Genomic DNA, 12,948 nt, shown 5'->3' with positions numbered 1-12,948 from the left:
CAGATACTGCTTTTATCACATCATATGCATTAAACTTCTCTGAACTGATGTCCTTTTCATCCTAAAGTACTAAATTAAATATCTGTTCCTTGTAGAATTTGATTCATCTAAACTAGATTAAAATCAAATCATGTACAAAATCAATTTCACTTAAAGTACAATAATCCCAGCCCACTGAGACCCCCTTCTAGTAATCACAATGAATGCTGTCTCTACCACCATTGCCATCCCTTCTTTTCCCCCCTAGCCTTTCACTGGATGCATAATTTTCATATCATATTATAAATTATGACCTTGTATATCTTATTCACATCTTATTAGAACAACTTGGCCAAGAAGCCAGAGGCAAGACAGCCTCATTCAAACATTCCTCCAGGGTTTTCAGGTCAAGTCATTTTTTAAATTGGGATTGGTATAAACCTCAAGGGATTTCTTGATTTAAGAAAGAACTACAAATATTTAAGCTGTTTTGGGAGGATTATGGTGACATTGGATCGTGGGATTACCTCCCGCATAAGACTCAGGGGATTTGGACTGGTTCGGCATCTCGTCAGAAAATTGGGCAAAAACAGTTCTTATGTGATGTTAATCAGATATTCAAACATTCCTTACTGTAAGCATGTCAAAAGGTAGCAAACAAAGGAAGAGGGAAGCAGTTGCTTCTAGATGTGTAGGAAACAAAAGCAATTCTCTGACATGCAGTAGCATTTTGCCTTTTTTATAAGGCAGAGCAATTCCTAGTGAGAATAGGCCAAAATCCTGAGAAAAGTACCAAGCAATAGGTTAACCAGATTGGTTATATTCCAGCAATTTCAGAACCTGCCCTTTAGAATTTCAGATGATCACAACCAACAAGGTTGTATCTAATTAAATACTTTTACTAATAATTAATAACACTTGGCACTTCTACAACAGAGCACCATTTGTCTTGGAGCACTTTAATCTAATAACCAAGTCTGACAACAATCTTCCAAAACAGGAAACTACTCTTTTAGCTTATGTATTTAGAACTGTGAGAAGGCTTTAGGYAAAACCACCGCTGTCCTAGTCAGAATCAGACTCTTACTCAGATCTGAGACCAAGCCTGAATTGCAGTTGAAACCATCCTGTCAAGAACAGCACTCTAATAAATTCTCTGACCATCAAAAGTAAGTGTGAAAAATGTCATTCTCTTTCAGTAACTTCTTTCTCTCTCTCTCTTTTTTTTTTTCTCTCCTAAAGCAGAAGTTAAGAGGGAAAGAATGACAGGAGTTAAAGTCATTCACCACTGGAACAATAAAAGGAACAATAGCAAGCAACAACGAGAAATAAAATGGCTACCTGAGAACTGTAATTGCTTTGTGCTGCCAAATGTAAAGGGTCAATGCCAGACTAGCATACTGAGAAAAATATTGCAAAGGAAAATAGATTTTTTTACAGAAGGAATAGTGAGAGGATGTTAGAAGTCACTCTTAGAAGGGGCAATTATGTGTTGTCAAATATGGATCCAATCCTCTCAATCAAATTATATTTTTTGTAACCTGAGTCAACAAATTGGTTAAAAAAAAGAAAAAAAAATGAAACTGGCATTTATTAATTGAAAGATAAATATATGTCCAGTGTGGAAAACTGATCTTTTCCCCCTTGAGCTGTTTCTCTGGAGAATGAAGAAAATGTCCTTCTTCAAAGGCATGTCCTTTATTTCCTCTTCCAACTACTGCATCATCAGACATGTCTCTACCCTCTCTTTCACCTCTGTAGCCTCACATATCACTGTACAACACATTGTGCAAAGACATCAAGGTTAGTTTCAAACTGCAGAGGCAGAAGATAAAGTAGACTGGCCTGTGATGGGAAACACAATCATAAGTTTGCGTTTTTTAAAGGTCCCTGGCAGGACTCACTGATGGAGAAATCTCTCTCTTGATGCATAGAAAGTTCTTATGTGACAACTCCAGTGTACCAAAATTTAGCTGTAATAGTCTCTCTATCTTAAACACAAGCTTTCTTCTTTTAGGCAGCACAGGAATCACACTGTACATAACAACAAAGATTGTCTATGATGGAGAAAAAAGGGGAAAAAAGAACAATCTTAACTAAACTTGACAGGAAACTATTTTCCACTCACTCATGAAGAGATTCCAGCATCACTGACAACAAGCCCTGCTGATTGGGGTCAGTAACTTTTCAAGCCCAAGGGGACCATCTTTTCCAACTTCAATCACAGTCTCATAACTTCTCTATAAATAAACATACCAAGGAAAAAAAAAAGCAGGGAGAACTAGCAGTAACAATGCACATACAGCAGCAGCATCCATTAAACCATAGTAATAACGTTTGTGTGTTCTAGGATGTCTGGAGAGGAAAGAATCAGTTTCCTTCACACAGAWGAATCAAGTTTTATTTGAACTATGTTTATAACTTTGAATGGGTTGGTAATTTTACAAGCACATCTGCCCAGACAAATGCATTATAAACACTAAACACCATCTGAGAAGCTTCTAACTTTTTATGCTCACACAGGGAAAACTGCAACAGCATACATCAGATATTTAACTAACAAAAAAATGAGAGTTCATTTTTAATGCTGATTCGTGATATAAATATTTTTGTGCTTAGGACTCCAAGGGCCCCTTTTTTTTTCATTGAACCTGAAACTGAGCTTTCAAGCAATCTCACTTTCTGTAAGACAGGAAATTAGAATTCATGATAATTCTCATGGTTAACCTAAAAGTCTAATACATTTCTCATTAGTGGTATTCCAGAATACTACTATTTTTACAAAGGGGAGCAACACTTCTTAAATTCTCAGAGCTGTGTATCCTGAGACAATCTTATGTGAAAGCTCATATGGGGGGARGTGGGTGCAGGGAGGGAAGAGAGGAGATTAGTATTAAAGGGATTTCAATTTATGGATGGTACGATCAGAAACAGTTACATTGAAAATCAAATGTTTTTGGGGCTATTTTGTAAAGATCTCATTGACCATTTTATCTTTTGGGGTTTTTTGTGTGAATAGGAAAAATTCCCTGGGATAGTCTTACTCCACCAAAGAAAAATATGCACATTAAAAGTTAATCTGCAGCCATAGCTATAGATGAGCTTCTAGATATAGAGCAAATCTCAGTATCAAAATACCCGGAGGAATCTTTAGTAACATCAGTATTTCTGAGATGAGAAACTTTGTTTTTCACTATTTTTGAAGTCCATGTCAGTGAACACAAAAAGCCTAGGAACTGTTTACTCAGTTCAAGAGACACTTACAGTTTTGGGTTTTTTTTGTTTTTGTTTTTTCCACATATACCACAACTGTCAGCAAAAAGCATTCTAAAATCATAATATTCTAGAAAGGTAAGGCTGATGGGACCTCATGGCATCAACCTGTCCATCTTACTAAGTGCAGCAGGATTAAGTATGCCTACCAAATATTTGCCTAACCTAAACCTAAAAACTTGCAGAAATGGGGATATCACAGAATCACAGAATGGTTGAGGTTGGAAGGGACCTCTGGAGATCATCTAGTCCAACCCCCCTGCTCAAGCAGGGTCACCTACAGCACGTTGCACAGGATCGCGTCCAGGCGGCTTTTGAATATCTCCAGAGAAGGAGACTCCACAACCTCTCTGGGCAACGTCTTCCAGTGCTCTGTCACACTCACAGTGAAGAAGTTTTTCCTCATGTTCAGATGGAAGTGTCTGTGTTTCAGTTTGTGCCCATTGCCTCGCGTCCTGTCGCTGGGCACCACTGAAAAGAGTCTGGTCCCATCCTCTCGACACCCTCCCTTCAGATACTTGTACACATTGATAAGATCTCCTCTCAGCCTTCTCTTCTCCAGGCTAAACAGGCCCAGCTCTCTCAGCCTTTCCTCATAAGAGAGATGCTCCAGTCCCCTAATCATCTTTGTAGCCCTTCGCTGGACTCTCTCCAGTAGTGCCACGTCCCTCTTGTACTGGGGAGCCCAGAACTGGACGCAGTACTCCAGATGTGGCCTCAGCAGGGCTGAGTAGAGGGGGAGGATCACCTCCCTCGACCTGCTGGCAACACTCTTCCTGATGCACCCCAGGATACCATTGGCCTTCTTGGCCACAAGGGCACATTGCTGCCTCATGCTTAACTTGGTGTCCACCAGCACTCCCAGGTCCTTCTCAGCAGAGCTGCTTTCCASYAGGTCAACCCCCAACCTGTACTGGTGCATGGGGTTATTCCTCCCCAGGTGCAGGACCCTGCACTTGCCTTTGTTGAACTTCATGAGGTTCCTCTCCGCCCACCTCTCCAGCCTCTCCAGGTCTCTCTGAATGGCAGCACAGCCCTCTGGGGTATCGGCCACTCCTCCCAGTTCTGTATCATCAGCGAACTTGCTGAGGGTGCACTCTGTCCTTTCATCCAGGTCACTGATGAACAAGACTGGACCCAGTACTGACCCCAGGGGACACCGCTAGCTACAGGCCTCCAACTAGACTCTGCGCTGCTGATTACAACCCTCTGAGCTCTGCCATTCAGCCAGTTCTCAATCCACCTCACTGTCYACTCATCTAGCCCACACTTCCTGAGCTTCCCTATGAGGATGTTATGGGAGACAGTGTCAAAAGCCTTGCTGAAGTCAAGGTAGACAACATCCACTGCTCTCCCCTCATCTACCCAGCCAGTCATTCCCCCATAGAAGGCTATCAGATTGGTTAGGCATGATTTCCCCTTGGTGAAGCCATGCTGACTACTCCTGATCACTTTCTTGTCCTCCACATGCTTGGAGATGGCCTCCAGGATGAGCTGCTCCATCACCTTTCCAGGTGATGGAGCATTTCCATCTCACAGCCTCCTGAGTAACCCGTCCCCGGGCTTAGATAGCCTTATAGCTAAAAGTGTGGTATGATCCTATATTTTGGCTATTATCTCTGTAGGCAACTCGTGAATTAAGTTCTGTGCTCGGCACAAGCATTTAGCTGTTCCTTCAGTATCAGCCATGTGTGCTGGCTGTATGACATCTGCCACAGGCTATCTATCTTTGTAGTAATAGCAGAAACACATTAAGGGCTCAAGCATCCACACACAATTATCAGCACTCTTTAACTGTTAAATTGCTGCCATCGTTTTTAACTGTTAACTTGCTGCCATCRTTTTTATTCAAGCCAAATAGCTTTTCCCAGATAACGCCTGAGTGTTGCTTGTGAAATAGCAGCGACCACTGGTGATTTCCAACTGGCATTACAGACCAGGCCATCCTGTTCTGGAAGCAGGGGAATTTAACAGGGGAGAATTTAGCCATATGGATACAACTCTGTTGCACTATCTGAGGGCCAGAGAATGGCCCTGGCATGTTTCTTTACTAGAATAGTCCTAGCCGAAAGGAGAGAGACATGTTTCTGTTAGAGAATAACTCAGACTAATTAATGCTATTCTTTTTTTTTTTTGCCAAAATATAAGTATAAAATTGGCATTCTGTAGCTATGTAAGATGAGATTGAATTTCCTCTGTGAAATCACATTTCAAATCTGTTCCAAACAAAAGTACGCATCAACTCCTTGAAAGAAGAAAAAAAAACCAACTTGCCTTGTTTGGCACCTGATTTATCAAAAAAAGTAAAAATCCCAAAACAATATTACTGTATATGAAACCTAAGCCTTTTTCCTAGCACTATGTGCTTCTGGGATTTCTGTGTATACCAAACTTCAAAGCTTTAACCATTTTCCTTATATCTGGACAGTTGTAGAAGACAGCTGCTCCAACAAATCCCATTCAGTACTTTCTCAGCAAGTTCACTGTCTGATACCAGTAATGTTGTTCCATGCAAAGGGACACTGTTTTTATCACATGCCAGTAAGAGCTGCCTTTTTTACATGAGGCTTAATGGTGAAGGATATGCTTTCTCTTGTTATACTGGTATACTTCCACCAGTGGTAACAATACTGTGAGTCATGGCCTGCAGCCACTCTTCTAATCACAGTGCTAATTAGCTCAGGATAAGAGAAAGAAGGACTAAGCCTTTGCAGTACACAGTGGTGACATATCTGTCAGGCACCCAGTTGYAAAAAGGATCCCTAGATCCACACTAGGTTGTCAGGCTCTCCTTGCATTTTAAGTGCTTAAGAGCTTTACAAAAGCCAGCAGCCTGAACAAGGAGATACATAAAGTAATCAGAAGCAAGGAGAAGAGAGGGGGATGTGTGAAAACCACCTCTCAGGTAGTATGCCACCTAACTTCAGGTTGTAGTGCAGTGTTTATTTCCAGTATACTTTCTCCCACATGAACCTACTTTTGGAGGTAAGTACTCCAAAAAGAGTAGGAGTCATGTCATGTCATGTCTTTAATTCTTAAGTAAAACTAAGGAACGGGAAATGTCATCTGTCATTGCTACTTCTCCCTCTCCACACAGACACACACTCCACATCCTGGGCTCTGATGACAGGATCCCTGGACAGGTTGGTAGAGGTTCAGTCTGTGTTTTTGCTCTGGCAAAGCTGTTAGGATGGCAGCCCAGGAGGAAGAATATTGGCTTTGAAAACAACATAAGCAACAGACAGGGCTTTTAACAGGCCAGAAATTTCCACACCCAAGCAGCTGTATGTATATATTGATGCAGAAGCGTTGCAGACTATATCAGCAGATATGTTGGCACACAGGGACTTCAACACAATGGTAGCTAACTAGGCTTTTGAAGATTTCATTCCCATCTAAGTGCTGAGCATACACACATAATCCGTGATGTAAGTGATTAAAGTCCTTTAACCCAAAATGTTTGACATGTTTGTGAGAACACAACAGCCTAGAGAATTGCCAAAGCCAGAGGAACTCAGTTGCTTGGAAAAGCTCATAAGAATATTCAGAAATTCACTTGTGTATAGTATGACTCAAACTACTCTGATGACATTTGGAAATACAGCAGTCACTTCCCAGCACTGGCAAAGTAACAAATAGATTAGTAGCTAATCTGAAGTTCTGCTGGGTGTTTGAAAGGTGATATTTTCTATCATGTCAAAGCATCTGACATTTCATATTTTCTTACCAACTAATCCTAACTTATTAAGGTCACCAAAGCAAGTGTTTTCATTAAAATCTAGTCAGAACATCTCTTTAACAGACTTTTCAAATAAATTCTAATCACCTACAGTACAACCTTCAGTTAATTTTCCAAATATTTTGTTAACATTTTACAGTTGTGGGTTTCTTTGATGTCTCCTTTTTAGGTACCCACATCATATAAAGCTGCTGTTTTCACACTTTATACTCACTTTCTAATGCACATAATCATGTTAACTGGTAGTTAATTTGTTTTTGATTGTTAGAATTACATTTTCAAAGACCTTTTAATCATTTTGACAGTGTTTTCTCCAGCCTGTTTACAAAGGCAAATGGTTTGATCTCTCCAATAGGAGACTTTTTAATGAAATCATTATGCCATTTAAAGGTGGTGATTTTTGCTGTCACAAGCAGTATCACAAGAACACAAAACAGGAAAAAGTTTAACCTGGTGCATATGGAAAAACATAAATGTAGCCCAAATAGATTCTCTCACAATGATAACATTATGGAATTAAGAGCATTACAAAGATATTTTGTTTTCCAAAATATTACAGGTCAGATTCGGAAATCCAGCTGAGTATGATCTCAAATCCTATACTGGCAGTTCATTGCAAAAAGCACTTACATGCCCACAGACTGTTGTGTTTTCAATTCACTTTTGAAGATCTGGCTTTGGGAACACTGGCTAGGGAGCAAGAATGTGCACAAGTGTCATTCAGGCCTCTTCCCATATATCTGCCAATGCACCTCAGTCATTACCTAACGATATAACCACTGTTCCTGACTGTCATTTCGACAGAGGTTCTTCATCGCATCAAATGATGTATGTCTGATTCATTTCAAACAGGCCTAACTGGAAATTATGGAAAGGCCATGATGACTGYTTTCATTTGTAATGTTAAGACATTATTTTAACTCGGCATTTTAACCACAGCAGCAAACATCCAGTGGCATCCACTCCTGCTGCTGCTGCTGCCTGGGTCTTCCTTTGCCCTCCCTGCCCTCCACCGACCAGGCACAGCTGCCACGTGGATGACAGCACCACCAACTTTAATAAACAGAAAAAGGAAAGGGGAAGCAAACAGGCCAAGAAACATCAGATTGCAGCCTGGCCAGGCTTGTTCCCTTGCCTTCCTCCTTCTCTTGCTCTCAGACTGGATGGAGCTAGTAACTAGCAGAGCCTGCGGGGAAAAGAGGAGTGCTAGGAAAAAGGGAGCGCCCTGGACACTAAGGCCACTGGCTGCTACTCCATGTAAAATGATTCTACACTGATGTTAAAACAAATCACACATTCATAAATTAAAGCCTCAAATTAACTGCTTTGTTTCTGTCTACTGGTACTGYGTGAGTCATGAGCAGTGAAGCAATTAAATGCTGAAAGGAAATAAGATACAAGCTGTAGATTTCATGTTAACTCAAATTTGTTCTTACTCTAGGACTGTCAGCTCTGAAGTTACGAATATCCTCAAATTCCCTGTAAAGACTAAAAAATAACCCCAGCATCTGACCTTGACAACGTCTCCCCAGAAAAACCGTCTCTAAAATAGAGGGCTGTCCATAGGATGTCATTAAGCATAAGGCAGTGTCTTCATTTGCCTTCATGCATCAGCAGTTAACTCATTATTCTATACAGCTTTTGAGATATTCCTATAGAAAAAAATGGTGAAAAGTGTAAATCCACCTCRCTATTCAGCTGTGCTAGCCGTTCTCAGTGGCTTAAAAAGAAGCAGCATTGGTGGGCTTTTGGAGGCAGCTGCATCCTGTCCTCTCAGCCTCAACACATTGCTCTGGTTAGGACTGGCTTGTGGGAAGGAGGGAGGACTGCTGCTGCTGAAAAAGCTGGTGATACGAAACAAAGCATGCAAGCCAAATTACACAAGAGGTAGGAAAAATCTGGAGTGAAAGAGCATGAAATCCCAGGCACCCTGAGATCTCCTGAGCAAACAAAACCTTTTAGTACATGAAAGCAGTTGCCTGCGGGAAAAGCAGAATGGGAAAATGATTTTGGAGTTGTGTGTTAACTCTTGACATTGGAATTTCCCGTCAAACTTGGTTTATTATCTAGTGAACCACATGGTTATTTCAAATGGTAAAATAATGTTTCGTTTTAAATGATGGCTTAATTTCTCTACCTTTTATTTGTAAAGCCAGCTCTTTATAGGAGAGTCTCTAAATAGAAATAAAAGCCTACCAATTAATATATTTAACCTCTACCTGTTGCTAAGTGTTTCTGTGCATACAGTAACTCATGAACATCCATGCTGAAAAATATTCTATTTCGACCAACAGCTAAGAGTTGTCAATAAGCTCTTTAAATCAGTAACCTTGCTACTGATATATTCATCCAAGGATGGCCTTTTATTTTTAGGTGAGTATGGCATCAAATCATTGAATTATGGATAAAAGTGGCTTTGATATTTCCAACCTTTATGCAACCCTTTTAGGCTGGATTTATTTCAGTGCCTATTATATTGTTATATTATTTGTTTACAGTAATTGAACTGAGCAATCACCACAAAGACAATGTGTTTGAGAGCTTCTCCTTTTAAGTGCTAAAATAGTCATTTATTTAATTACACACAGATGTCATTCAGCTCCTTGAAAGGACTGCCCTCAGGTTCAAGCCTGGATATCATGTGTACAATGGAATTCTGTTATTAATCTTTCAGCCCTTTTTATTTCCCCTTACAGTACCAAAATGATTTTTTAGGTTTCCCTATTTCATCAGAATGAATATGGTCTTATTTGGGGTGGGGATGGGTGTAGTAGAACTGAATTACGATTATAAAGCAAAGCATATCTGTTTCTAATTCAAAGCCAGTTGAGTAATTTGGTATCATACCATTTGTGTCTTTTGGCTTCTGCTTTTCATTTTGTACCATTCAGGCTCAGCATGGTACAGTTACAGGACTCAATTTACTTTCTGATAAACACATCCAAACCGTATCTCCTATGTGATCACACGTTCAGACATGTACAGTTCTTCAGAGGCATTTCTTTCCCTTCTGGGTTCAATTCTGCTTCCCTTGTAGGACTCCTTTTGTGACAGAAGTATTAGTTAATATTCAAACCTGCCATAGTTTGATTTGGACCAATGGTCTCCATTTGGGACAAGCTGGTACCTGCCAGTAGCAGAACCCCTACAAGGTAAACTGACAAATACACCTTCCAATCTCTCTTATAATAATGCTGGATGGGCAAACTGACTCTGGTGATAGAATGACTCTATTTTTTTCCTCCTTAAGTCGATCATGAAGTTCTGGTTAGATACTTAATTACACACAGAATTTAGACATAACMCGACCTGCACTATGTAAATGGGAGTCTGCTAATCTTGGGTAACTCTGTACTAGATACATACCAGAGCAATGAAGAGACATTTCCTGTCTTTGGCTATTCCTTCTGGTAGCTGGAARTTGTAAGAGGACAGACACAGCCTAACAACATATAATGGGTCAACCGGAACATCAAACCAGCAACCAGTAGAGAATATCCCTCTGAGATCAAGGTTGAGCAGCTTTCTGGCTGGTGGGCAGATTTAGGTGAAAAAGAAAAAAAACATCCTCAGGAAAGCAGAGGATCAGCTTCAGCTGGGGGAAGTGAGAGAAGTTAAAATTAGAACCCATTTCTATGGCTCAGAAATCAGTGGATTCCAGGCCTCTGGAAAGCTACCTGTGGATCAATGATAGTCTTGGGAATTAAATCCCTGATGACTTTTAATAGATAAAAACATCAAATAACTAGAATTCATCCAGTTTTTTACAAAACAGAAGTCCACTGACCCTTATTATCTGGAGAAAATAGATATTTTACTGGGTTGCTAGGTAAACACAAAAGGAAGAATGAGAGCACCTCATGTTTACCTAGGTATTCAGTGACCTGAGGAGCTTGTCTCTCCTTGGGTGGCAGCATCGCTACAGCCTCTCCTTGGGGATTAGTAAACAGCTTGAGTTACTGGAGGAGCATGCTACCACTTTTCAAAAGGAGAAGAGAAAGCGCTGCCAGGGCATAAGGATCCCCCACCCTGGGATATTACGCCTATTCCAACCTTAAGTAATGAAAATGCCTTCAGCAACCATTGCTCAGGCAGTGCACGTCCTCCACTCTCCCTCCCTGAAGGACTTTGGCTTTAAGAGCCATTAATTGAGTCATTTGTTTGTAAACCAAACTGTATAGATAGCATGGGATTAGGATGTATACTTAATGGTGGGTAAATGTCAAGATATATTCTCTTTAGGTAGATTAAGTTTAAATTTCTTTTTCTCTTTTTTAACTGTAGTAAGTTATGCAGCTTTAGAGAAGTAACTATTTTTATGGATGCTGTACCAGGTATTCAGCCATTTAAAAATAATGCAACTTTTCCAATTTACAGTCCCAATATACATTAGCTTAGCCCTATGATTTAAAAGCCAACACTTAATTGTTTTCTAGCCATTACTCTTAAACTGCAGAAACCCTTTCTTTCTAACACCCATTTACAGGCTCTGTTTTTGCTTTCTTAGCAACCGTGTCTTAGTGCCTCAGGTAATAATTTATTCAGTGCAATGCTGTTACTCTGGAAAACAAAAAAAAAAAGTTACTGTGCATAAAGAAATGGGGCCTCAAAGAAGAAAAAAATAAAGAAAAGTATTTATTATTTTTATTTACTTACTATTTTTAATAATAACAAAGCTAGGACACAGGATTCCCAAGTTTAACTGGCTGTTCTGCGCCCATATTGGAGGCACAAACAGCCCCAGTCTGACTGGCCAGAGCTTGTATAGCTGTCACCTCGCTCCGGACTGCATGCCATCCTAGGTGAAGCTAAATGGAAATGCTGTTACCCTCTCAGTCCCACCAGTAAATCCATACCTGCACGCAACCATCCCTTTGATCTTAGGAAAATCGTTATAGGGAAGGCTGCATCTCTAAGCTACTATCTTTGCCTTGAGATAAGGCAACAAGGCAGAACTACGCAAGCCACTGTGACGGTCCCTTCAAGGGCAGCGGGAAAGGTTGCATACCTCAGCAGGCCCTAGTATACCCTTTCACCAGCAATCAGCCTTTCTTTCATTGCGACATGCATTCCAGCTAGTCTTAGCAGGGCTCCTCATCTCAAACTGGAAGACTAGTAGCACTGTCAACACCACATTCCCTATGGTCTTTTTCAGTCCTTGCATTTGAGGTGTGCATTCAATCTGCCCCAGGGGCATATGCGGAAAGGAAGAAAACTAGATTTCTGCTATTTCCCGACTGGCACACTAGTATAATGTTAAACCACTCAATTCCTAGGTCTATCTCTCTGCCAGAAGAGACTAATAATACCTTCCTCACAGAGGGAATATAAAGCTTAATTAATTTATGTTTGTAGAGTGTGAGCTTCTCAAATGGAAGACACAATGTAAGTAGAAATTACTACTATGAAAACAGGGATTGGGGGAAATGATCACGTTGCAGACTGAAGCTTGTTCCTCTATACTTTAAAYAGAGAGAACGCAGAAAGCTGTCAATGGAGACTGCAAACATACATTAGTTTATTCATAAAGTTCAAGCCAAAATGAATTCTCTTGGCATCTGTACTGGCACTTTGTGCTGCAAACCTGAGCTGGAGACAGGATTCACCCTTTGTAAGTGCAGACGTTTTGCAGGTGCTATGTGTGGTCTCTATGCGGGATGAATCAGTTGTCATGGGTACTTTCTGTTTACAACCCCACCAACTGGAACTGGCGTCTGCTACAAAAAGACAGTCTCTTGTGGAAAGCAAAGTACTTAGGGGCAGATCCTGGCTAAAGGGATGAAAGAGCTTTGGGGATAAAAACAGACTAAAGAGAATGAAGAGAAGGAATCAGAAAAAGAAATCTCAATATTAGGAGAAAGAGATTTACTTCTTTTGCATAGGGAAGTGAATTGCTTATGTAAATAATTCTAATTCTAATTATTACAGGTTGGAAATTTATCTCAATTGCTTGTGTA

Source organism: Apteryx rowi, unplaced genomic scaffold (assembly GCF_003343035.1).
Source record: "Apteryx rowi isolate R43461 unplaced genomic scaffold, aptRow1 scaffold_420, whole genome shotgun sequence".
NCBI classification, from domain to species: Eukaryota; Metazoa; Chordata; class Aves; order Apterygiformes; family Apterygidae; genus Apteryx; species Apteryx rowi.
This window is presented reverse-complemented; position numbering follows the sequence as displayed.